Source organism: Pseudorca crassidens, chromosome X, assembly GCF_039906515.1.
Source record: "Pseudorca crassidens isolate mPseCra1 chromosome X, mPseCra1.hap1, whole genome shotgun sequence".
Lineage (NCBI taxonomy): Eukaryota > Metazoa > Chordata > Mammalia > Artiodactyla > Delphinidae > Pseudorca > Pseudorca crassidens.
Window position 1 is genome coordinate 107651274 of NC_090317.1, and position 27594 is coordinate 107678867.

At 38.1% G+C, this 27594-nt stretch overlaps 1 protein-coding gene across 1 annotated transcript in view; it reads right to left on the bottom strand.

Annotated features, from left to right (window-relative positions):
• IL1RAPL1 (interleukin 1 receptor accessory protein like 1) overlaps positions 1-27594 on the bottom strand; it is a 1336730-nt gene that overhangs the window by 198792 nt on the left and 1110344 nt on the right. The gene's annotated exons all lie outside the window — the stretch shown is intronic.

Consider the following 27594-nt stretch of genomic DNA (forward strand, 5'->3'; position numbering starts at 1 on the left):
TGTCTCTCTAATTAGATGTGCTCTCCTTAAGCACCATGCTCAAGGCATAAAATAAAAATCCTACTCAGTGATGTTTAGGTTTCAATTACCCTTATTTTATCCCACTGTTTCTGTTATTTTCTTTTTTTCTAGTTCATTCATTTCATTTCTTAAATTTTTATTTTATAGTGGTAAGAATATTTAATATGAGACCTACTCTGTTAAATTTTTAAGTGTACAATATTGTTGACTATAGGTACAATGTTGTACAGCAAACCTAGAGAACTCATTCATCTTAATTAACTGAAACTTTATGTCCTTTGATTAGTGACTCCTCATTTTCTCCTTCCTCCAGTCCCCGGCAACTAGCATTCCACTTTTATTTTTTCAAACAAAAGGAATTTATCTTCTCACAGTTCTAGAGGCTGGAAGCCTGACATGAAGGTTCCTTCAGGGTTAGTTTCTGGTGAGATGTCAGAAGATACAATTTAAAACCACACCAGGGCTTCCCTGGTGGCGCAGTGGTTGAGAGTCCGCCTGCCGATGCAGGGGACACGGGTTCGTGCCCCAGTCCGGGAAGATCCCACATGCCACGGAGTGGATAGGCCCGTGAGCCATGGCCGCTAGGCCTGCGCTCCGCAACGGGAGAGGCTACGTCAGTGAGAGGCCCGCGTACCGCAAAAAAACAAACAAACAAACAAAACACACCGAAGTGGAGCTACTTGGTGTGAAGTCAAGCCATTGAAAGACACCCACCATAGCCTCCATGTCTTCCCAGCACAAGCACCTCACTAGTACTTGGTGGAGAAGTTTGAACTACATTATCTCTATAGGAACACATATCTAGTTCAAAACTTCTGACACGAAAATTTATAACAAGCAATTCTTTGTTTAGTGGGGGATTTATATGTATAAAGAATTATATCCACTAAAACCTTATAAATTAGAATTTTAACTAGATGGAGAGAAAAATAAACAGTTGCCACCTTAGCATGATACTCATGTATATTTTTAAATTCCTATTATTGTTGCTTTAACGTTGTTTATGAAAGGGACTTATTCAAGTCTTTCACTATTATTCACTTTTTCCCCCAGCTTTATGAGAAATAACTGACATATTATTATGTGAGTTTAAGGTGTATAATCTGTTGATTTGACACATATATTGCAATATGTATTAATCACTTCTTTGCCTAATATACGAAGATCACAAAGCTGCCTAGACTTTTCTTTGAGATGCTGTATATGTTCCTGCTTCTGATGTTGTTGTGAACATAATGACAAATGGAAGATTTCCATTGATAATAAAACGCCTTATATGCACAGATCGGTCCCCCATAGCCCTGCAAGCACAGTTATTACTTAGAACAAAATACCTTTACAAAGTCCATTTTTCCTCTAAAAAGGAACAGTTTAGAAGTTATTTATCTGACTAAGCCATTATTTTTTTGTAACAAAGATAGAAACGGAGGGTAGGAAGTAGCAAGCAAAACAGGAAGGAAGGAGAGAAGGAAGAGAAGGTGGGGAGAGATAGGGAAGGAGATACTACCGAACGCTATCTATAAATTCTGGGTTCTCATATTTGGAAACCTATAATTACTACAATGTTACAAGTACCGTATACATATATGTGTGTGTGTTGTGTGTATAATGTTCCACGTATATGCATATGTTGTGCGTTCATGAGGCACAAAATTAGGAGACCACAAATGTACCATCTTATTTTTTTTAACATCTTTATTGGAGTATAATTGCTTTACAATGGTGTGTTAGTTTCTGCTGTATAACAGAGTGAATCTGCTATACATAAACATATGTCCCCATATCTCCTCCCCCTTGTGTCTCTCTCCCACCCTCCCTATCCCACCCCTCCAGGCGGACACATAGCAACGAGCTGATCTCCCTGTGCTATGTGGCTGCTTCCCACTAGCTATCTATTTTACATTTGGTAGTGTATATATGTCCAGGCCACTCTCTCACTTCGTCCCAGCTTCCCCTTTCCCTTCCCCTTCCCCATGTCTTCAGGTCCATTCTCTACATCTGCGTCTTCATTCCTGTCCTGCCCCTAGGTTCTTCAGAACATTTTTTTTTTAGATTCCATATATATGTATTAGCATGCAGTATTTCTCTATTTCTGACTTACTTCACTCTATATGACAGTATCTAGGTCCCTCCACCTCACTACAAATAACTCAATTTTGTTTCTTTTTATGGCTCAATAATATTCCATTGTATATATGTGCCACATCTTCTTTATCCATTTATTTGTCGATGGACACCTAGCTTGCTTCCATGTCCTGGCTATTGTAAATAGAGCTGCAAGGAACATTGTGGTACATGACTCTTATTGAATTATGGTTTTCTCAGGGAATATGCCCAGTGGTGGGACTTCTGGGTCATAATGGTAGCTCTATTTTTAGTTTTTTAAGGAACCTCCATAGTGGCTGTATCAATTTACATTTCCACCAGCAGTGCAAGAAGGTTCCCTTTTCTCCACACCCTCTACAGCATTTACTGTTCGTAGATTTTTTTGACGATGGCCATTCTGACTGGTGTGAGGTGATAACTCATTGTAGTTTTGATTTGCATTTCTCTAATGATTAGTGATGTTGAGAATTCTTTCATGTGTTTGTTGGCAATCTGTATATCTTCTTTGGAGAAATGTCTATTTAGGTCTTCTGCCCATTTTTGGATTGGGTTGTTTGTTTTTTCGATATTGAGCTGCATGAGCTGCTTTTATATTTTGGAGATTAACCCTTTGTCAGTTGCTTTGTTTGCAAATATTTTCTCCCATTCTGAGGGTTGTCTTTTCGTCTGGTTTATGGTTTCCTTTGCTGTGCAAAAGCTTTGAAGTTTCATTAGGTCCCATTTGTCTATTTTTGTTTTTATTTCCACTTGTCTAGGAGGTGGGTCAAAAAGGATCTTTCTGTGATGTATGTCATAAGAGTGTTCAGCCTATGTTTTCCTCTAAGACTTTTATAGTGTCTGGCCTTGCATTTAGGTCTTTAGTCCATTTTGAGTTCATTTTTGTGTATGGTGTTAGGGAGTGTTCTAATTTCATTCTTTTACATGTAGCTGTTCAGTTTTCCCAGCACCACTTATTGAAGAGGCTGTCTTTTCTCCACTGTATATTCTTCCCTTCTTTATCAAAGATAATGTGACATCCTGTTCCACTGATCTATATTTCTGTTTTTGTACCAGTACCATACTGTCTTGATTACTGTAGCTTTGTAATATAGTCTGAAGTCATGGAGCCTGATTCCTCCAGTCCATTTTTCTTTCTCAACATTGCATTGGCTATTCGGGGTCTTTTGTGTTTTCATACAAATTGTGAATTTTTTTGTTCTAGTTCTGTGAAAAATGCCATTGGTTGTTTGATAGGGATTGCATTGAATCTGTAGATTGCTTAGAGTAGTATAGTCATTTTCACAATGTTAATTCTTCCAGTCCAAGAAAATGGTATATCTCTCCCTCTGTTTGTATCATATTAAATTTCTTTCATCAGTGTCTTATAGTTTTCTGCATATAGGTCTTTCATCTCCTTAGGTAGGTTTATTCCTAGGTATTTTATTCTTTTTGTGGCAATGGTAAATGGCAGTGTTTCCTTAATTTCTCTTTCAGATTGTTCATCATCAGTGTATAGGAATGAAAGAGATTTCTGTGCCTTAATTTTGTATCCTGCTACTTTACCAAATTCATTGATTAGCTCTAGTAGTTTTCTGGTAGCATCTTTGGGACTGTCTATGTATAGTATCATGTCATCTGCAAACAGTGACAGCTTTACTACTTCTTTTCCAATTTGTATTCCTTTTATTTCTTTTTCTTCTCTGATTGCTGTGGCTAAAACTTCCAAAACTATGTTGAATAACAGTGGTGAGAGTGGGCAACCTTGTCTTGTTCCTGATCTTAGTGGAAATGGTTTCAGTTTTTCACCATGAGAACGATGTTGGCTGTGGGTTTGTCATATATGGCCTTTATTATGTCGAGGTAAGTTCTCTCTATGCCTACTTTCTGGAGGGTTTTTTTAATCATAAATGGGTGTTGAATTTTTTTGAATGCTTTTTTTGCATCTATTGAGATGATCATATCATTTCTCTCCTTCAGTTTGTTAATATGGTGTATCACATTGATTGATTTACATATATTGAAGAATCCTTGCATTCCTGGAATAACCCCACTTGACCATAGTGTATGATCCTTTTAATGTGCTGTTGGATTCTGTTTGCTAGTATTTTGTTGAGGATTTTTGCATCTATGTTCATCAGTGATACTGGTCTGTAGTGTTATTTTTTTGTAACATCTTTGTCTGGTTTTGGTAACAGGGAGATCATGGCCTTGTAGAATGAGTTTGGGAGTGTTCCTCCCTCTGCTATATTTTGGAAGAGTTTGAGAAGGATAGGTGTTAGCTCTTCTCTAAACGTTTGATAGAATTCGCCTGTGAAGCCATCTGGTCCTGGGCTCTTGTTTGTTGGAAGATTTTTTAATCACAGTTTCAATTTCAGTGCTTGTGATTGGTCTGTTCATATTTTCCATGTCTTCCTGATTCAGTCTTGGCAGGTTGTGCATTTCTAAGAATTTGTCCATTTCTTCCAGGTTGTCCACTTTATTGGCATAGAGTTGCTTGTAGTAATCTCTCATGATCCTTTGTATTTATGCAGTGCCAGTTGTTACTTCTCTTCTTTCATTTCTAATTCTATTGGTCTGAGTCTTCTCCCTGTTTGTCTTGATGTGTCTGGCTAGTGGTTTATCAATTTTGTTTATCTTCTCAAAGAACCAGCTTTTAGTTTTATTGATCTTTGCTACTGTTTCCTTCATTTCTTTTTCATTTATTTCTGATCTGATCTTTATGATTTCTTTCCTTCTGCTAACTTCGGGGTTTTTTTGTTATTATTTCTCTAACTGCTTTAGGTATAAGGTTAGGTTGTTTGAGATTTTTCATGTTTCTTGAAGTAGGATTGTATTGCTATAAACTTCCCTCTTAGAACTGCTTTTGCTGCATCCCATAGGTTTTGGGTCGTCGTGTTTTCATTGTCATTTGTTTCTAGGTATTTGTTGATTTCCTCTATGATATCTTCAGTGATCCCTTGGTTATTTAGTAGTGTATTGTTTAGTTTTGATGTGTTTGTATTTTTTTTTACAGATTTTTTCCTGTAATTGATATCTAGTCTCGTAGAATTGTGGTCAGAAAAGATACTTGATACGATTTCAATTTTCTTAAATTTACCGAGGCTTGATTTGTGACCCAAGATATGATCTATCCTGGAGAATGTTCCATGAGCACTTGAGAAGAAAGTATATTCTGTTGTTTTTGGATGGAATATCCTGTAAAAACCAATTAAGTCCATCCTGTTTAATGTACCATTTAAAGCTTGTGTTTCCTTATTTATTTTCATTTTGGATGATCTGTCTGTTGGTGATAGTGGGGTGTTAAAGTCCCCTATTATGATTGTGTTACTGTCGCTTTCCCCTTTTATGGCTGTTAGCATCTGCCTTATATATTGATGTGCTCCTATGTTGGGTGCATAAATATTTACAATTCTTCTTCTTGGATTGATCCCTTGATCATTATGTAGTGTCCTTCTTTGTCTCTTATAATAATCTTTATTTTAAAGTCTATTTTGTCTGACATGAGAATTCCTACTCCAGCTTTGTTTTGGTTTCCATTTGCATGGAATATCTTTTTCCATCCCCTCACTTTCAGTCTGTATGTTGTCCCTAGGTCTGAAGTGGGTCTCTCGTTGACAACATATATACGTGTCTCTTTTTTTGTATCCATTCAGCCATTCTATGTCCTTTGATTGGAGCATTTAATCCATTTACATTTAAGGTAGTTGGCGATATGTGTTTTCCTGTTACCATTTTCTTAATTGTTTGGGGTTTGTTATTGTAATTGTTTTCCTTCTCTTGTGTTTTTTTGCCTAGAGAAGTTCCTTTAGCATTTGTTGTAAAGCTGGTTTGGTTTTGCTGAATTCTCTTAGCTTTTGCTTGTCTGTAAAGGTGTTAATTTTTCCATCTGATCTGAATGAGATCCTAGCTGGGTAGAGTAATCTTGGTTGTAGGTTTTCCCCTTTCATCACTTTAAATATGTCCTGCCACTCCCTTCTGGCTTGCAGAGTTTCGGCTGAAAGATCAACTATTAACCTTATGGGGATTCCCTTGTATGTTATTTTTTGCTTTTCCCTTGCTGCTTTTAATAGTTTTTCTTTGTATTTAATTTTTGATAGTTTGATTAACATGTGTCTTGGTGTGTTTCTCTTTGGATTTATCCTGTATGGGACTCTCTGTGCTTCTTGGACTTGATTAACTATTTCCTTTCCCATATTAGGGAAGTTTTCAACTATAAACTCCTCAAATATTTTCTCAGTCCTTTTTTTTCTCTTCTCCTTCTGGGACTCTTATAATTCAAATGTTGGTACGTTTAATGTTGTCCCAGCAGTCTCTGAGACTGTCCTGAATTCTTTTCATTCTTTTTTCTTTATTCTGCTCTGCAGTAGTTATTTCCACTATTTTATCTTCCAGGCCACTTATCTGTTCTTCTGCCTCAGTTATTCTGCTATTGACCCCTTCTAGAGAATTTTTAATTTCATTTAATGTGTTGTTCATCATTGTTTGTTTGCTGTTTAGTTCTTGTAGGTCCTTGTTAAATGTCTATTGTATTTTCTCCATTTGATTTCCAAGATTTTGGATCACCTTTACTATCATCACTGAATTCTTTTTCAGGTAGACTGCCTATTTCCTCTGCATTTGTTTGGTCTGGTGGGTTTTTTTTTTTACCTTGCTCCTTCATCTGCTGTGTATTTCTCTGTCTTCTTATTTGGCTTAACTTACTGTGTTTGGGGTCTTCTTTTCACAGGCTGCAGGTTCGTAGTTTCCATTGTTTTTGGTGTCTGTCCCCAGTGGCTAAGGTTGGTTCAGTGGGTTGTGTCGGCTTCCTGGTGGAGGGGACTGGTGCCTGTGTTCTGGTGGATGAGGCTGGATCTTGTCTTTCTGGTGGGCAGGTCCACGTCCGGTGGTGTGTTTTGGGCTGTCTGTGACCTTCTTATGATTTTAGGCAGCCTCTCTGCTAATGGGTGGCATTGTTCCTGTCTTGCTAGTTGTTTGGCACAGGGTGTGCAGCACTGTAGCTTGCTGGTCGTTGAGTGGAGCTGGGTCTTGGCGTTGAGATGGATATCTCTGAGAGATCTTTTGCCGTTTGATATTTCATGGAGCTGGGAGGTCTCTGGTGGACCAATGTCCTGAACTCGGCTCTTCCACCTCAGAGGCTCAGGCTTGACACCTGTCCAGAGCACCAAGAGCCTGTCAGCCACACAGCCATTTAAAATATAAATTAGTCCACCTGCCCCAAGTCTTGGATGTGGGTAAAATAACGAGTGATGCACCTCTAGTAGTGATCTAAATGCTTCATCCAGAATAAGTATCACAAGAGAGCAATATCCAGAGGTTATTTTTATCTCCTTTCTCTAATTTAGATGATTGCTGCATTCAAGTCTTGCTGCGGTCGCCAGGCGAGGAGTCTGAGCAGGGAGCGTTGCTGGAGTTGGCTGGGCGAGAGTCCAGCCCTGGCTGCAGTTTCCCTTTGGTGTGAGCCGAGCCGCCGCTGCCGCCACCACCCCCATCCCCGAGCGCAGGGCCAAGGGGCCACCGCTGCGCCAAGGGCCCTGAGTACCAGGGCACTTGGCCAGAGAAGCTGGGCAGCCTCCGCCTCGGTCTCAGGGAGCGGTGCGAGCAACAATTTAGTTTGAACTTTCCAGCTCCAGTCCCAGCAAATACACACTCACGCCCACACACGAGCATGCCAGTACAACCTCTCAGAGGCGCGTGAACAGGCACCGGGGGCTCTCTGGCCAGGTCTTTCTCTCTCCCTCACTCTTATTCCAAATGTACCCTCTAACATCATCTACTTTATCATTTTAGGTCAGGCCTTGTAGGTATATTTTTAATTAGGTTATTTGTCCAGGCCCTTGCATAGCAAGATATACACGTGAGCACATGTGCATGTGTGCATGCAAACACACACACACACACACACACACAAGGCATTTACTAACCCAGATGAAGTATAAAGATGTTTATGTCATCATTAGCCTATACCCTTTCTGAAGATTAGCTCAGACAAAAGTCAGGTCTGCATTGTTATTTTGCTACAGCCTGCAACTCTGAAAAAGCACTGATGTCCAAGGTAATGACAAAGGTGAATTCAATGAGACACAATTTAATAACGACACATATGAATTGAGCTGTGCTGTATCAAAATATTAAATTTAAATTAAACTCTTTCTTAAGTAGTTGGATTCATAATTAAGTTATAAGCTTTAATCTCTAACTCTAAATGCAATTATGCTAAATGTAGTACACAGTGACAGATAAAAGATCCTCATACATAAACTCAAAGGCAAATTTCTGAGCTACAGAAACACGTGGGTGCAGACAGAGAAGCAATGGTAGTTCAGCACACCCAGTTCTTGAATAAGTAATGAAAACTCGTGCCACCGCTAGAAACTAGCAGAAAAAAGTAGTTGGAGCACAGTTAAAGAGTCTTTATCCTCAGTGCCATCTCTAGGTGCATGTAGACAACCAACTCAGAAAGGAAACTATTACTTAGGGACAAACATTAGGAATGAAACTCTTTGCCTTACTAGCCTTGGAATATTTCCTCACAATTTCAGCGAAGTTGTATGGTAAGAGTTAATTGTGTATTTACTTGTAGTTGCCTCCACTAGCATTACTTCAAATTCTCACATTTTGAGCAGAAAAAGAAATTTTTCCCCTTGTAATATTATCAACTCTCTCTTCCATGTGATTAAAAACAAAAAAACCCTAGAAACAGTACTGAATAGGTAGCAAGGCGTAAAGCTACTCTAAGACTATAGCATCCTTGCAGGATCCTTTAAAGGAGTTCATGAGGAAATGATAATAACAGTGACCCACAGGGATTTCCCACAAATGGAGAAGAGTACTGCTTTCTCTCTGTAACCGTGTTGGGAACAAAAGTGGAAGGTGCCTAGTTATCAAGGGCTAAAGCAAGAGGAGGAGAAACTAATCAGCATTTGATTTCACTGTTAACCCCCTTTTTCCCTCCTCCCCTCCAATGGACAATAGTAATTAACTTCTACCCATTATATTGAACAAAAAACATTTAAAATGTAAACTTGAAATGAAATAAACAAACCAGTACTGTTTGAATTTAGTATAAAGCACAGTTATGAAGTTAAGGGCTTTCCTTGACATTGACTCTGATCACAGACCTCAGAACTTCAAATAAAAAGATCAGAAGGACACTTAGAGAACTTCAGCATCCTTCACAAAGCTTGGCACATACACAAACACATACACATACGTCCAGATGTACACACAAAGAACACTCATAAATGGTTCGTAAGGGTGATGCAGTCATTAATATATGATATTAATATGTATCTCCTTTATGGATGAACAGATACTGTCTGAGAAGATTCTGTCACATCATAGTTATCTCATCATAATAATTATATAATAAAATTGACAAAGAATTAATTTTATATTTTAAAAGGCAAGGGTGAAATTACTTTTCAAGGATGGAAAAAAACAGTACTTCGATGTGGTCTAAGTCAGAAATACCGTGTTGCATTTTTCTCTTAAAAATGGAGCTGGAATTGATGGTAGAAGCAAACAGATAAATAGCACAGGTTAAAGTGGTTTGCTCTGTACTATTTATTCAAGCCGTTATGGTTTCTTATGATTTTCCAAACAGTGACCCCAAACGAAGAGCAGGTGAGAAAAGAGACATTTATTTTTTCTTACATTTTCCTTCCTGTAATGGGAATTCAAACAACAGAGAAGCCCTACCAAATATCTTATCTACTACAAAGCCTTGACTGATTTCATGTGAAGATATATTGTCAATGACAGGGTTTAAATCTACAAAACTTGGAAGAATTACCTTTTCCTCCCTTCTATTTAGAGAAAACTCATTCAGTACAACCTTCTTTATTTGAAATGATATAGCAATATTTTCTTTTGAAAAACATGGTACATTGTTGGAAGGAAATGTAGTGAACCAAAAACTATGACCTATGATACACAGTCATGCTCACCCATGTCCATCAAAGGTGGACATATATTTTTTGGACACAATTTTATTTCTGAAAACTCACATACTCTCCTGCTTCAAATATTTTAAACTTGGAGGTGATACTCATGGTAGCATAAAACCTTAGAACCCGTAAGGTCATCATTCTTTTTCAGGGAAAAGATATGGCAGGCACATACAGTTACAGTCTGAAGAACATTCTCAGGAAACAATAATTTGCTTGAGCTATGAATGTTTAAGCGGAATTACCACGCCATACAGCCCTCCATCCTGATTCCATTCTGTGGAAATCCTCAATAAATTCTACTCTCCCACAAAACAAGATGTAAGTCAATAGTTTGCGAGTGGATGGAAATGCCCTTCAGATATCCATAGTATGGACCTGCAAATTTGAATCAGGAAGTTAGATATTGGAGACATGTACTTAATTTTGCATACAAAATGCTACAGTGTGTGAAGTTGCCAAGTGTTACACAAACACATTTAAAGTTCCTAATAAGATAATGGTGGTCAAAGAAACCATTTTAGCAGGATAGAGTAGTTAAAAAGTACACACTCTCGAGCCAGCCTGCCTAGATCTGAATTCCAGCTCTGTCACTTATTAGCTCTGACACTTACTCTTGGTGAGCCTTCATTTCCTCATCTGCGCGATATGGAGAACAACAGCACCTACCTCATAGGCTTATAATAATCATGTAAAGGACTTAAAATAGTGTCTGGCATATAGTGAGCATTAAATAAATGTAATGTCCTATACAGTTTTATACTTGACAAAATGTGTCTCATATGAGGTTTCCTAACTGGTATGCACTTTAGCTTTCTCATTATACCATTTGTTCCTTACACTGAAAAATAAGTTGGAAGGAAGAATTTTGTTTATTTTCTTTTATTTTGATATGGGAATGGAGGAAGTCAGGAAGAAAGAGAGACGCACCAAATTTCAGTTTCAACCTTGGTACTAGACCAAAACCTGTTATTTGGTTTCACATTGGGCTCTGGAAGGCTAAATGGCCACATGCCTCCAATTTTATTTCTGGAATCCCTCAGACTGTGCTTCACCAATGATTGTGTAGTTGCTATCCAGCATAATAATGTCAGTCACATAAAGAGGCATGTTATTAGGTTTTATTGTTAAATACTGAATATCTGCTTTCAAATATGGCCAAATATTTCAGATGTAACTTGAAGTGAAAATCTCTTTATATGCTTTGTGTGCTTCAATTTTATCAGTTAGTTGAAATATAAAGGTATACTTACTGGGAAGGTAAAATGTGTAACCACTTTGAAAAAGTTTGCAGTTCCTCAAAAATATGACCCAGCAATTCTACCCATAATATAAGACCAAGAAAATGGAAAACATGTGTCCACACAAAAATGTGTGCATGAATGTTCATGGCAGCATTATTCAAAATAGTCAAAAAGAAGAGAAAACCTAAATATCTATCAGTTAGGTAAGGAAAATGTGGAATAGCCATACAATGGAATATCACTCAGCAATAAAAGGAAGTAAATTACTGACATATGCTACCACATGGATGATAGAACCCTGAAAACATTATCTTAAATGAAAGAATCAAAACACAAAAGGTCACACACTGTAGGATTCTATTTCTATGAAATGTCACAGAGTGGCAAAGTCACAGAGACAGAAAGCAGATTAGTGGTTGCAAGGGGCAGGGGGATGAGGGAATGGGGAGTGACTGGTAAGGTACATGCATTCTTTCCAGTGTGTTGGCAGACAGACCGGAAGGAGGCTGTATTGGACACCATACTAAACAGATGAAGGGGGCCTGAGCAGCAGTGGTTCTGTGACCTGTCTATAAACAGAAACATCCGCTACTAAAATTCAGACTAGCTACTGGATTCACAAGAGACGGGTACGAGAGCTTGTTCGTGCTGTCTTTCAGATTAACTAATATTTATAAAGCCCTTAAAGCAGTGCCTCGAGTATGCCGAGTGCTCTGTATGAGTGCCTGTTAAATAACAAAAATAAAAAAGACTCTTTAAAGATAAAAGTTTAGAAAAAAGAGAGAGAATGAAATACAATATAACTTTTCTGTCTAATATAAAATTAACATTTGTTACTCGGAAAATACAATCACTAAGCAAAAGTAAGCATACATAGGAAGACAGAGACCACATTCTGTACTCTATATACAGCTGATTGAAATTGATCTCCAGTTTTGTTATTGAACTCCAGTAAAATACTAGGCACACACAACGGCCTGGCAGGCTTTGCACACAGGTTTATGCATCTTAGTGATCATGGATGTCAAGTGTGCAATCTATTAGTCAATCAATACTAACTGGTAGCAAGAAAGAGGAGGGCACTGGACTAACACTATAGCCCTGAGCTGTGCACTGAGTGGTGAAAAGAGAACCGAGCTCATTGTACATTCATTTTTTGTTTGAAAAGGCAAAATGAAAAGCTTATATTCAGCAATTTTCTTTCAGCTTAAAATGCAATTGAGAAAGCTTATTAATCAGAAGATTCATGAAGTTAGAATCACTGAATCTAAAATAGTTTTTCATTCCTAGGTTACTGAATTCTAAAAGAAGATCCATCATAACACTTGTCATAATAATAGAAAAAATAAGTATAATTTTTAAAGAGTTATAGTTAAACCTTGTATTTGCCTGAGGTCATGAAGTAGAAAAATCAAATTTTTTAGAATGGTGAATAAAGGCTTGGAAGTCTTGATAAATATAATGGAGGTTTTCTTTTTTTAATTTAGAACTATTAAACAATAAACTTAGCAGAGAGATTTATCACATTTGTAATGATCTAATTCAAGATGAAGAATCACGCAAAGATGTGTTTTAAAAGCAGTCTTAATTGCCTCAGTTCTCTTCTTAATTACTTTAATGTTGTACAATGTTTAAAAGATCAGACACCAGAAGTTTATGGGCACAGTTTTGATCAATGAAAAATTTTCCTATTTATGAGCCACCATTATCTTGTTGTCCTTGAAATCACACGTACACTTATGTAAATGATTATTACTAAAGTCAACATTAACTCTTGCCCATTTTGGACAACTGGTACTGCATTAGCCTTAAAAAATCAATCATTATATAAATTTCAGACAATATAGACTTATTTCCTATACCATTTAGTTAGCAAGTAATGCTAAACTGCCTTGTAACATACGTTGCATCTTTATTTTAAACTTTATTCAATTGTTATACTGATTTCCCCCATGTTTCCTTTTCCTTTCAGCATTTATATTATAATTTCCTTTGCAATAGTAACACTTCATACTTTTCTTCATATTAGGATATTTTAATCAATAGCATTATTAAGAGCTAAGAGAATACCTTGCCACAAGTAAACTGAAACACCCTCCAAATGAGTGAGGGGGAAACATCTTGTGGTGTTACAGCTAAAAGAACAAAGGACTTGACAAGGGAGGAAACAAGGTTGTGGAGGAACCAAAGTTGACGAGGGCCAACTATAAGTTATAAGTAGATTTTGGACTTCACAGAGGGTCAGCGCCTCTAAGTCCGCTGTTGTTCAAGGGTCAACAGTATTTACAAGTGAAGTATCATGACATCTTCAAGTAACTCTAAAATGGTTCTGGGAAAATTATATATGTATAAAGAATGAAAGAAAAAAAAGAGAAAAGAAAGAAAGGGAATGAGAAAGAAAGAAAGAAAGAAAGAAAGGGAGAAAGACAGTATAAATGTTAGCAATTGATTCTGGGTGAAGGGCATATGGTTGCTCATTGTACTAGTCTTGCAATTTTTGCAGGCTGAAATTTTTCAAAAAAATCTGTGGAAAAATGGGAATCTTTCAATATGCCTGCGATAAGCAAAATAAACTCGTATTGATCATAGCTGCGCTTATGCAAAGTATCACAAAAAAACAATGTGTGTCCTCGTTTGAAACAGCTATATCTCAATGACAGTGCATTTGCTAAGCCCATTCACAAGGGTGCCTTTGAATACTACTAAGTGCAAAAACATTATGCTGAGCCTAAGCAATATTCAGAATACTTCTGTATTAGCCAAATGGGTATTAAACATGTAATTAAAAACGTATGATTATTATTACTTTGCATTCAAGTTTACTGTTGCTGTACTGAATATTTTAATAACTTCTTTCCCACAAATAGCACACGGAGTGTTACTGCAAGCAAATTCATTTTAATTAGTAATGTTATAAATTATACCAATGGCAATGCCCTGGCAGTCTAAGAGCTGGGAGAATACAGCCTCTACATTCACACGTAAATAACCAGGCATGACAACTGCAGAGCCATTGATTAAAAAAAAAAAAAAAAAAAAAAAAAAAAGGGCAGAGAACCACTGCTGTTAACTTCACGCCTAAAAGTAATTGAGTGCTGAGTTGTACCTGTTAAAAAAAGGAAAACCGCTTTGAAGCCAAGGAAGAAAACTCTTCCTTTACTTGCCTGTTTTATTCCTCTTGAGAACAAAGGCTATAATGAATGTATCATATAACCCACTGCATGAAACAAAGGAAGCACAAAGGATGATTTTCTTTCGCTTTGCTGTCACTTGAGTGAGTGGAGGGCTCATTTATAGTAATAGAAATTTTAATTAGTTTCCAGTTGATACTCTTGTTCTCCTTGAGTATCTCATTCTCCAGCAGGCTGTTGAGCTCTGTTCAGAGGTATGAGCTGACTTGGCCAGGGAGAGTAAATCCACTTCTTGATGGCAGAAAGACCATAAAATGGACTCTCTCACTGTGACAGGCCTCTGAGTGGAAAAAAAAAAAAAAAAAAAGTGTGCTCCTACCATTGGGTGCAGCCCAGAACACACGTTTGTTTGTTTTTTTCTATTTTAATACTACAGCTAAATGTGGAATACACCATATGAGTTGGACAAAGAAAATGTCTTTTTTAAACCAGGCAAATATATTAAAGAAAAAAGGTACCAATGTGTGTCCGGTGCTTCCAACTTCCCTTTTTTGTGTCCTCCAGCTCTAACTCATGCTGAAGGCTGGGAAACCCTCTGCCTTATTGCTCTGCGTATAGACTGATCCTTAAAAATGACTCGATATCAACAATTCAGATTAAGAAAGGTGACCATCTCATCAGAGTCATGTGAATTTTACTACTTGCACCTTTTTGCAAGCTGGAAAGTCTGTCTCCTAGGAAAAGCCAATAAGGGTGCTTCTTCCTTAAAACCACTTGGGTGCTCATTATTACTCAGAGGCAAAGAGAAAGCAGTCCTCTGCATATACAATTCTTTCTCACAGGTACACCCATATCTTATTTTCTCCGCATATAAAAATGCAAACAACACTTGAGGACATTAAGCCCTTTTAAAAGTAGCCGTGGTGTTTTGTATGTGTGTTGCCTTACACACTGGAACAGGTTTTTCTCCAAAGTTTGTGTCAGTGAAAAATCCCTACACCTTCAACACGGAAAAGAATTATGCAAATAATTTTTTAATACTAGCAAAGTTTAAATTTGATTTTGTTTTCTACCTCATTTATAACATGCTTTGAGGGCCTTTATATATTAAAACTATCATTTACATAATTCGATCATGTTAATCGTAGAGACATTTACAGTTCTGTATTTCCTTTTTTCATGTATTCACTAAAGACACATGTTAAATGTGTGTATTTCCTTTGAGAAATAATGCTATTATGTATATATAGTGGTAAACTTATCATTTGTAATATTCCTCCTTTTTCATTCCAATATTTGTGTAAAGTTTACAGTGTATATAGTATTATGTACAGTTATTCTGAAGAAATAAAACTTGGTGGCTTCTTTGTTGCTACTTTCATTTTACAAAATTAGAAATTATCTTGATACCATGTCCTGAGACAGAGAGAAATGTAGCACAAATTACTTTTTTGTTTGGTTCATTGTCTAGGTTGAACGGACTAGAAATATTATACTTATTACTGTCTTTTTAGTCCTCACATCAATAGACAGAAGTCAGAAGTGAATTAAAATTTAAGAATGTCAATTCAAACAACATTTAATGTTATAGTTATTAAAAATCACAATAATTTCTTTTATATATATTATGTTATACTCTTATTATGAGTGTTTTTATTTTGATGATATTAGACAATTCCTGAGCTCATGGTCATCTTTTCTAATAAAAAGCATAAATACTGCCACAATGAATTTGTTTCTGCTCTACTTCAAGAATCAGAAAAGATAGATTATTTGCAATAAAAATAAAATTCACAACACTAGTCCTTAAAACAATATTTACATATTTTATTTGCATAACTCCTAATATTGTACAAAAGATATTCAAGACTGATGTAATATTCTTCAAAGCCAAGAGAGGGTAAGAGGGACATTTGAAACCATCACACTAAAGCTAGAAGAACAAAGATCACTGACCTCCCCTAAGTAATTTATATTATTAAAATGCTCTCTCATATTACCAGGATGGGTTGATTTAATCAGTTTAGAGAAAAGGGAGTTTTGCTTTAAAAAAATCTTTTTCTCATCACTTTAGGGTTTGGTCTTGAAGCTCTGAGCAATGACATATGGGTTATTTTTCTCAGTGAGACACACTCCCTTGTGACAGTTTCTGACAAACAACGTCAGGAAAACTAGGTGTGCAGGAGTGACACTGAGGGATGATAACGCGTTCAGTGTAGCCTTCTGAGAGATTACCTGATTCCAATTAAATTGTGCTGGTACTGAATATCCAGAAAGGCAGGTCAGAAATTGACCTTCATTGTCCATCTTTATCTGGAAGTGAAACCCCTGCTAACTGTTTCATAATTACCATCAAAGCAAAATTCATATTTTGCTTTGTTGCTAAGCTTCATACATGCTTCAATTTCCTGGACAGTAGAGTAACCAAAACTCTTGCTTTGTTTTGTTTACCACTATATTGCAACATAATAAAGTAATAAATGGACACTAATTAACAAACTTAAATCACCAATAACATTAAACATAGATTTCTCTCCCTTTTTTTTTTTTTCCTATATGAGGCTCATTTTTAAAATCACCTTTGGGGACTTCCCTGGTGACGCAGTGGTAAAGAATCCACCTGCCAATTCAGGGGACATGGGTTCGAGCCCTGGTCCGGGAAGATCCCACATGCCGCAGAGCAACTAAGCCTGTGTGTCACAACTACTGAACCTGTGCTCTTCAACTTGCGAGCCACAACTACTGCGCCATGTGCCACAACTACTGAAGCCCATGCACCTAGAGCCTGTGCTCCGCAACAAGAGAAGCCACAGCAATGAGAAGCCTGCGCGCCACAACGAGTAACCCTCGCTTGCCGCAACTAGAGAAAGCCCGCATGCAGCAACAAAGACCCAACGCAGCCAAAAAAAATCATAAAAATCATCTCTGATTTTCAATGACATGCCTTCAAATATGCTTCTTAATTAGCATTTTTCTTTTGTGCAGATGAATCATCTCAATAGTTTATCTTCTAAAGAATCCTTTTACTCAAATTCAAGGAGTAATTTTTCAAAAGAGATACATTTCATAGAAATGTTTTTGATAAGTTTTTTTCCTTTATAAAATACCGAACTATTTGTCCTAGAAGACAGCTACTGACAATAGAAAGAGACTTTAGTTTTCTTTAAGAAGCAGGGTTAGCACTTATAATATCATGGGGAGCCTGGTTTTTCTTTTGTATCTCCACTGCACACTGACTTGCATTTGAATGCATGCCTAAATTCTAAGTAATTGTTTTGACCATTTGAAAAGTCGTTTTTTTTCAAAGCTCTGAGAAATTTGAGCAGATTTGGTCAATTTCAATTTGTTCCTATAATTAATCACATATTTAGATTGGCCATCAACAGCATATTTTCTAATCAAGTGGAAGAAAAACAGAAACAAGTGTTCATGAAAGCAATTTCTCTTGCGCTCAAATACAGACAGGGGGATGTTACTGTTTTCTCAAGATTGGGTTCAGTGCCTGAGAAACTTTCCAAGTCAAATTGCTTGAAACCTACATTTGAGGATGTATTACTGTAATTTTTTGAAAAATAATTGTAATAAAAATAAATTTAGGCTGTTAGATGTGTTTACTACTAAACTATAAGATTAACAAACAGTGAAACAGATGTGAGAAAATTATGTACATGAAATTAAATACATAAAATTGACAACTAGGGAAATAGTAATAACTAACTTTTGGCAGGGCGACTTAGGTGGTGCCAGGCAAGGTTCTAAGGGTTTCTCATGCGTTAATCATTTAATCCTCACAGTAAAACTTTGCTTTGGCACCATTCATATGTCTGTTTCACAAATGAGAAGTAAGTGGAGAACAAATAGGTTAAATTATTTACCAGAGTTACTCAGCTAACAAGTGGCCACTTTGGCTTTCAAACTGGGCAGCCTGGTTCTACAGCTGGGTTTTTGATCAATATTCAATAGTGCTGATAATTACTTCTTTTAGAGTCAATAAAAATGCAGCCAAATCAAGCCTGGCCTTACACACAGATGCGTGTCTACGTGGCGTGATTTGGGGAACGCTGGCAAGGGGCTCGTCTCCCAAATTGTTTTCTTTTACCTTTTGCCTGAAATTCTACCTTAGAGATTGTTTTTAGGGAGGAAGGACTGGGATTAGGGAATACTGCCTAAGAAAAAGATCCTCTGATATTGTTTAATGGGCAAGAGTTTCAGTTGGGGTGTTGAAAAGTTCTGAAGATGGATGGTGGTGATGGGTGCACAACAATGTGAATGTACTTAATGCTAATGAACTGTACACTTTAAAATGGTAAACATTTATGTTATGTATATTTTACAACAAAAAACAGCCTCTGATTTCAGAGTCTGAATTCTAACTCTAGATCCAAAACTCATTAGAAATGTATATATAAGCAACATAGTTTCTCTACGTTTCAGTGTTTTCTTCTACAAAGTGGGAAGAATAAAGGAACTTATATCCCAGGGTGGTTTTGAGTATTAAATAAGAAATCTGTGTATAGTTTATCACAATGCCTGAGATGATTGGTTTACAAAGGTTATTTTTACTGCTTCTGTGGGATGAATGACTGATGATCATAACACCTTGGTGTACAACTCCCACCCCTTTTTTTTGGACAAGTAAAGTGGGAATAGCAGGAGAATACTGAATGGGGGAGCGATGTTAGAATGCCAATTCGTCTAACTCTCCCTTACCTAGGACGGGCCAGGTGCCCAGTATTCCTCAAAATCTAAACATGTAAGGACCTAAATCAATCTCTGCAGTTTCAGTGAAATCACCTGGAGAGTTTGTTAAAAATGTAGATTCCAGGACCCACCCACAAATACTCTGATCAGCTGGGGCCCCATTTCTGCATTAAGAGTTACAGGTGAGTTCAATGGAATTCAGGGGTAGACAATTTAAAAAATTAAGTTAAACTTTTTACTTTGAAATAACTGTAGATTCATGCAGTTGTAAGAGATAGTACAGAGAAATTCCATTCCATGCACCTAGTTTTCCTCAGTAGTAACCTGTTACAAAACCACAGTGCAATAACATAACCAGGAATATTAGCACGACACAATTCACCAATGCTAAGCAAACTGTATTTTGACAACTGATCTAATAATCACTAATGCCCTGGCTGCACATTAGAGAGCTTTATAAAAAATATCCAGGACCCAGATCCAGAGCATTTAATTCAGAATCACTGAGAGTGACTGGACACCCCCCGCCCCAGTGATTCTAATATGTAGCCTAGGTAAGAGCCGCTGCTGTACCGTGACACTCAGTGTCTTCCTGGCTAGTTTCAGAGCAGAAGCCAGGCTTGCAAGCTGCAAGTCACCCCAAGTACTAAGGGTGAAGACAGCCCTTTAAGTCTTTGTCTTAGAAATGCGTGCTTTGCCCATTTTCAAGATTTAGCAAGTGCAGCTAACTGAAAATCTAGAAACAGAGGCATGTAAGCTGCTACAGTGGTAAAAGAACTGGCCATTACCCCAGTGGAAATGATGGATTTCCCAATAAACACTATGTACAGACCACTGTGCTCAATATAAAGGGTTTAGCAAGAACCTTGGCATAGCCTCTTTTTAATTATATATCAATTATTCTACCACTGGGTGGAAAATAACCCTTTTTGAAAATATTTAAATGTGATCATTGAAAACCTATCCTTCATTCCTTTTATATTTCAGGGAAGTAAGCTTTTCTATTCATTGTGCTACATGTATTTCAAGCTGTGTGCCTAATATGGTACCTAGCATTTACAATCAAGAAAATCAGGAACTATGGTTAATAAAATATGATTCCTGCCATCATTTGTAGCAACTATAATGTTTTTCCAGTACAAACTACTGCAAGTGTTTTTTTCCTTCATTTTAGTATTTTGCAATATACTGACATACAGTACATACTGAGTAAATATGGTGGCAGTGTTGGTCTAATTAGATAATCCTAGTGACCTCCGAGGAAAAGAAATGTGGTGCAGTGCAAGGCAGCCCTGTAAGCCATTTAAGCATGTGTTCTATCAATAATAACCATTTCAAAAAGGCAATATTATCATCAACCACAAAGGGCAATATTAAATCTATGAAAGAATTATTTTTTCAGGTTATATGTCAAATATTGAAATCCCCAATAGCTTAAAAGACATTACGACAATCACATATATAGCCATTAAATTGCAGCACTGATTAAAACAATAATGACAACAATTATACTTTTAGTGTCTGAAGGTAATATGAAGAGAGCTAGGTGGTTTTCTGAAATGCCACATCCTCAAAATAAGTTACGACCCACTGAAGCCTAATTAACTCTTCATGACACTCGTGTCCAATGTAATTATATTTCTTTACTGTCCTTTAGTTTATCTTTGGTCTCTAGGGTAGTTGTTAAGATAGCTCAAAGATGGACACTTTGTGCCTATTAACCCCAGAGTAATTTCCATGGCGCAGGTAATTCTCAGGCCGTTTAACCTTTGCATTAGTCCCAGAGGAAAACATTGTTGGTTTGCTCTCTTAATAAGTAACAGTAATTACTTTCAGGACAACTGTGACATAGTTTTCTTGTTTTGTTTCGTTTTCTGTACTGATAATGGCAAATATTTCACACTTGTGTAAATGGATGATAGAAGATTTGCATTTCCATTTTCAGTTTCCTTCCTCCCTTCCTTCCACCCCTCCCTCTCTCTCATTCCCATCCCTTTTTCTATTTTTCTTGCCATATTCTGTAATGTAATTTTCATGTATTCTTTACAATCTCTTAAATTGGAGGACAGGAAAGTTTTTGGACAGTATCAACCTTAAACAATTTTCATTAATTTGGAAGAGTCTTAAGAACAACAAGTAATCCCATCAGACAAAAAAATGAAAGTGATAGATTAAGTTAAATTTAAATCTTTGGCAGTTCCTTGATCTTTGGAGGGAAAGCCTACTTGATGAATCGCTAGATATTTGAGAAAGAGATAGGCAAAGAAAATAAATAATAATATATGTCCCACTATTTGGGGTTACCACTTCCTCTGCTTCCTGCATTCATTTCTCTTTTTTTGCGGTACGAGGGCCTCTCACTGTTGTGGCTTCTCCCGCTGAGGAGCACCGGACGCGCAGGTTCAGCGGCCATGGCTCACGGGCCCAGCCGCTCCGCGGCATGTGGGATCTTCCTGGACCGGGGCACGAACCCGTGTCTCCTGCATCGGCAGGCAGACTCTCAACCACTGCGCCACCAGGGAAGCCCCCCTCCATTCATTTTATTAATCAAAATGATTGCATTTTTTCTCACTCCCTTCTGCTATCTTCCATGGTTACAAACACGTTGAGAAAAGAAAAAGCTCTTTATTTCTCACCCTATTCTGCTTCCTAATATTGAAACCAAGCAGGACCTTGTGGGGCTCCTCGGCACAAAATTCTTTCTGTGTCCCTCGTTTCTTGTTTGCAGGAAATAGGCTTCATTCAGCCTTCCTGACCTTCCCTGAGTTTCAAAGGGCAGGTTCAAACAGTTGCTACTCAGGGTAGGGAGGGGATGCGGAGACAAGGGAGGAGGAGTTGAGAAACGAGTGTAGCCTTGGGGCAGGGTCCTGGTTCCTTCTCAAGGGATACCCATAACAATGTCTTTGAGCTGTTTTGCAGATACTGAAACCTCCACCAAATAGGAGATGTAAACTACTTAATGAAGCATTCTTCCCAGAGAGAAGGTCACAGTTTGACAACCTTGAGAACAACAGAAGCCCGTCACTGCTATTAATTGGAGGAATGCAGGCCCTGAAGGCACCCTGATCCTTATCAACAACCCTGACTATAAAACTCCTCACTGTCCCTCCACATCCGGGCTGGGACACACAGTTTCCAGGGCATGAGCCTGCTGTGGCCCCCTTTGCCTGGCAAAGCAATAAAGCCATTCTTTTCTACTTCATCCAAAACTCTGTTGTCCAAAATGAAGCACTGTAAGTGCTTCTGTAAGTCCAAAGTGCTTCTGTAAGTCCACTGTAAGTGCTTCTGTAAGTCCAAAGTGAAAGCACTGTCAGGGACATGCTTCCTCTGAAACCCATAGGGGAATCCTTCCTTGCCTCTTCTTAGCTTCTGGTGTTTTGCCAGCAATCCTTGGCATTCCTCGGCTTGCACCTGTGTAAATCCAATCTCTGCCTCTATCATCACATGGCTTTCTCTCTGTGTGTCTGTGTGTCTTTTCTCTTCTTATAAGGACAGTAGTCTTAGTGGATTAAGGGCCCATTGTACTCCATTGTAACCTCATGTTAACTGATTACATCTGCAATGACCCTATTTCCAAATAAGGTCACATTCTGAGGTACTGAGGGTTAGGATTTCAACATATTATTTCAAATGAAATAATTCAGCCCTTAACAAGTTATAAAAGTAATAAGTGCTTATTTAACATACCTCAAGCAGCGCAAAAGTCTGCGAAGTAACAAATGAAGGTAAGACTCTCACCCTTCCCCCAATCTCTGGAAATAATCATAGTTAAAAGTCTAATGTGTAGTGGTTGAGAGTCCGCCTGCCGATGCAGGGGACACGGGTTCGTGCCCCGGTCCGGGAAGATCCCACATGCCGCGGAGCAGCTGAGCCCGTGAACCATGGCCGCTGAGCCTGCGTGTCCGGAGCCTGTGCTCCACAACGGGAGAGGCCACAGCAGTGAGAGGCCCGCATCCCGCAAAAAAAAAAAAAAAAAGTCTAATGTGTATACTCCCAAATATTCCCTATATATAGACATAGAGATAAACTATGTACTTTTTTTTTTTTTTTCGCAAAAGGTAACTGAGGGCTTCCCTGGTGGCGCAGTGGTTGAGAGTCCGCCTGCTGATGCAGAGGACGCGGGTTCGTGCCCCGGTCCGGGAAGATCCCACATGCCGCGGAGCGGCTGGGTCCATGAGCCATGGCCGCTGAGCCTGCGCGTCCGGAGCCTGTGCTCCGCAACGGGAGAGGCCACAACAGTGAGAGGCCCACATACCGCAAAAACAAAAAAAGGTAATTGAGGTTCTACGTACTGTTCTCCAAGTTGCTTTTTTCACTTAATTACATGCCACGGACATCTTACCACGTTAGTACAGTAGGAAATAATAATGACTGATATTCACTGAGGGTCCGATATATGACAGGTTTCTTTTAACTGCTTACCATGAATGATTTTATTTAATATTTGAAGCAGCCCTATGATGTAGGTCTGATTACTATTCCCATTTTATAGACCAGTAAACCAAAGCACAGAGAGGTTAAATAATTTGTCCGAGGCTACACGGATAGTAAGTGGAAGACTTGGGTTTTCATCCTGTAGTCTGATGTTAAAGCCTATGATCTTAACCCCTTCCCCATATTAGCCACATGGCATTTCATTTTATAGTTGTCTTTTTTTTTTTTTTTTTTTTTTTGCGGTACGCGGGCCTCTCATTGTTGTGGCCTCTCCCGTTGCGGAGCACAGGCTCCGGACGCGCAGGCTCAGAGGCCATGGCTCACGGGCCCAGCTGCTCCGCGGCATGTGGGATCTTCCCGGACCGGGACACGAACCTGTATCCCCTGCATCGGCAGGCGGACTCTCAACCACTGCACCACCAGGGAAGCCCTATAGTTGTCTTTTATTTGAAGGAACTTAAAAATAACAGACAAATTTGTCACTTTGCGATGTCACTCAAAGAAGATTGCCTTTCGTACCCTAACTAAAGTAAATGCAATGCTCAGATGTTAGATTATTTGATGTTAATATCCCCAGGGGATACTATGTTTCCAGATTAATTTCATGTACTTAATATCTGTCATTTCATTTATTTTTAAACACTTGTTATTTTACATTTAATGAGCACTTTCTTTGGAATGACAACCTACCAGAGAGTGAAAATACAAACTGCAATTCTGCTTTCAATGTCCTGGTGGAGGAGAAAGCTAGATGAACAAATAATTTAAAAATAATGTTAGATGTACAGTGTGAGTAATAAAAAGACAGAGTAATCAACTTTGGGGTGGCTTGGTCAGGGAAATCGTCTCTGAGGAACTGAAGTCTTTTTTTTTTTTTAAACATCTTTATTGGAGTAATAATTGTTTTACAATGGAACTGAAGTCTTGATGATTGAGATGAGTCTTCAAAAATTTGCACAAGTGTTGTGAGGTGGATGCAGGTGGAGGAAGTTAGGGTTGGAAGACGTGGAAGGCAGCTTCTGAAATGGCTCCCAACAATCCCAATTCCTGGTGTTCATATCTTTGTGTAATCTCCTCACCTCCAGTGTAGGCTGAACCTACTGACTGCTTCTACCCAATATAATAAGGTGATGGATGTCACTTATATGATAAGGTTGCATAAGATTGTGACTCTTTTCCTGTTGGCTTTGATGAATTTCTATTTGTAAAGGAGTGGCCTATGAGCAAGCCTATGAGGCAAGGAACCTGAGGGAAGTCTTCAGACAACAGCCAGTTAGAATTTAAGCCTCAATGAATTAAACTGTCAGAACTACTGAATGAGCTTGGAAGTAGATCCTTCCCCAGCAGAGCCTTCAGCTGAGACCCTAGTCCTGACTGACACCTTAATTACAGCTTTCAAGACATCCTGAAGCAGAGGACCCAGCAGGGCCTCACCTGGATTCCTAATCTACAGAAATTGTGAGATAATAAATGTGTGTTGTTTTAAGTCTAAGTTTGTGGTAATTTTTGGTATAGCAATGGATAACTAATACAGTAGACTTTATAAGCTGAGAGAACTGTGTAAAACACACAACACAGAGAGAGAGACACAGTGTGATACATCTTGCTATGCCTTGGTACTCTGTTATACTTGTTGCAACTTAGAACATAAAGGTGTTCAGGCTAAAGATTGAGTCTGGAAAGGCAGACCGAGATGTAACCACAAAGGCTACTCATGCCATGCTAATGAGCTTGGCCCTCAGGTGGTGTGGTATTATTGAAGGCTGGAAATCACATAATCAGTTCAGTTTTGCAGCGGGGGGGGGGGGGGGGGGGGGAGACACACCCTCTGGAAGCCAGGATTAGAGATGTGCAAGCATGCAGGCAGGGAGCCTTTGGGGATAGTGATGGTGCATAGCTGAGGGGAACACAGACCTGAGCAGTGGGGAGAGAAGACCCAGACTAGAGTTGAGCAGTGTTTAAGAGCTTGACTTAACAGGTTTCAATGAATGGGAATGTGAGTGAAGACAAGATACTCTAGGATGATTCCTGGGAATTTTGCCACATGACTGCATGAATTTTGGAGCCACAGATTAGGAAAAGCCAGTTTGGGGTGTAAGAGAGTGAGATTACACAGGTTGAATTTCAGTTATCAGTGGGAGATGTCTCATGGTCTGTTGATATATGGGCCTGGAGGTAAAGAAAGAGATCATGCCTGGAGACCATCTGGGGGAGCAGTAAACACACACAAAGACATACAATTTTCAAGGGAAGCAACTAAAATGAAAAAAAGAAGAGAACACGAGAGAAATCATGGAATCAACAACATTTAATGGAGGAATAGAATACAAAGGACCAGCCAAGGAAACTGAGAAATAATAGAGAAAAAGTTGGAGAACCAAGAGAGTGTGGGAGAACATGTCAAGAGGACAGTGGCGAACAGTGTTAAATGCTTTCATGAAGCCATTGTCTCTGCTGACTTCAGTGAGTTCAGTGACAGTCTACTTACCTTTTTATACATTTCCTTAAAGTTGCACAATTATTTCAGCATTGTCAGAATTTCAAATGCCTTAGGATTGTGATAAGAGTGATCATTTTTAAATGACTCTCTCCCCTTGGTCACAGATATTATTATTAGGCATTGGTCCTGGTACCAATCATTGGGCCTAGAATAAATAACATCATTCCATGCTGGGAAATGGCCTTATTCTTCTGATAGCTTGACAAGTTTTTAATCAGTATTGCACCATGCAGAGCCGGAAATAATAATTTGATTTACAGGCAGCCTATAAGTGACATTAGATAACAAATAGTTCTCAGTGGGAGAGAAATATGGTAGGCCTTTCAGTAGCTAAATATTACAGCTTGTCACACAAAAGGCTGTCCTTTGTTGAAGTAATACTACAAAAGTTGATTTTAGTAAATTACATCCCAAACTGGTTATTTGAATAGAAAGGCAAGTCACTGAGATAGATTAAGGTCATTAAATGTTGGGCGGGCATATGCCTACATCAGTTTTCCATGTCTCTGTAGGGCATGCCAATTATTTTAAGATGACATAAACTCAAGTACATGTTTATCAGGAGCGATGACAAATAAACAATGAAGTGCATGCCTCTGAGAAACACCTGCTTGAATGAGGTATTAATGGTATCAAATTATTCTACGTGTTCTTGACTGATAAATAACTTTTGTGATTTCCATGTTTTTACTTACCACTTATTTTTAAACGACTAGAATGTTTTAGGCAGATTAAGTCATTTTACCCAGAATTACCTGATTTTCAGTTAACTGTCCCTCTATTCAACTATGACACAAAGCACACATTTTAATTTACCTTCTCTTTGTATGGTATTCCTCTCTTTACAGGGTCTCATTTTATGAAGCCCCAACCTTACAGGCACTAGATCAATGATGCTAATGGAAAATATATACTGGACTATTATAGATTTCATTGTATACCTTAACTGATCTGTTTGAGGTCACTCCGTAAAGCTAACCGTTTGATTTTCAGTTCTTTTTCCCTTAGAAACACATAAAAGATGCTATCAATGACATATTTAAACTGGTTAATTTTATTATCTGTCCTCTGTATTATTTCTAAACCAACTGGCGGAGAGATTACAACTACTGTAAAATACCTGAGGATGTAAAACAAACTCTAAAGTGTGAAAGGACCATGGAAGCAAAATTACTCAGGGAAGGGTTGATTCAACATTCAAAGAAAACATGAACATCCACTCCCTTGCCTTCAAGTATTCCCAAAGGAATGAGCCCCAGTGAATGAGAATCTTACCTAATTAGAGGAGCGGATTTGATGATTTCCCTCAGTAAACCTTCTAACAATTAGCAAGTCTTAATATCACAATATTTTTGATATCTGATTCCAGTAATGCTTATTTACAATAAAAGCATACAAAAATATTTTTGACCTATGGAACAAGTTTACATATATACATTCAGATTCATATTTTTTCCATATTTTTGAAATTGCATGATCAAAACTAAAATCACTTGTTAGAAAGTTTAATCTTTACTTCAAAGCATGTATTA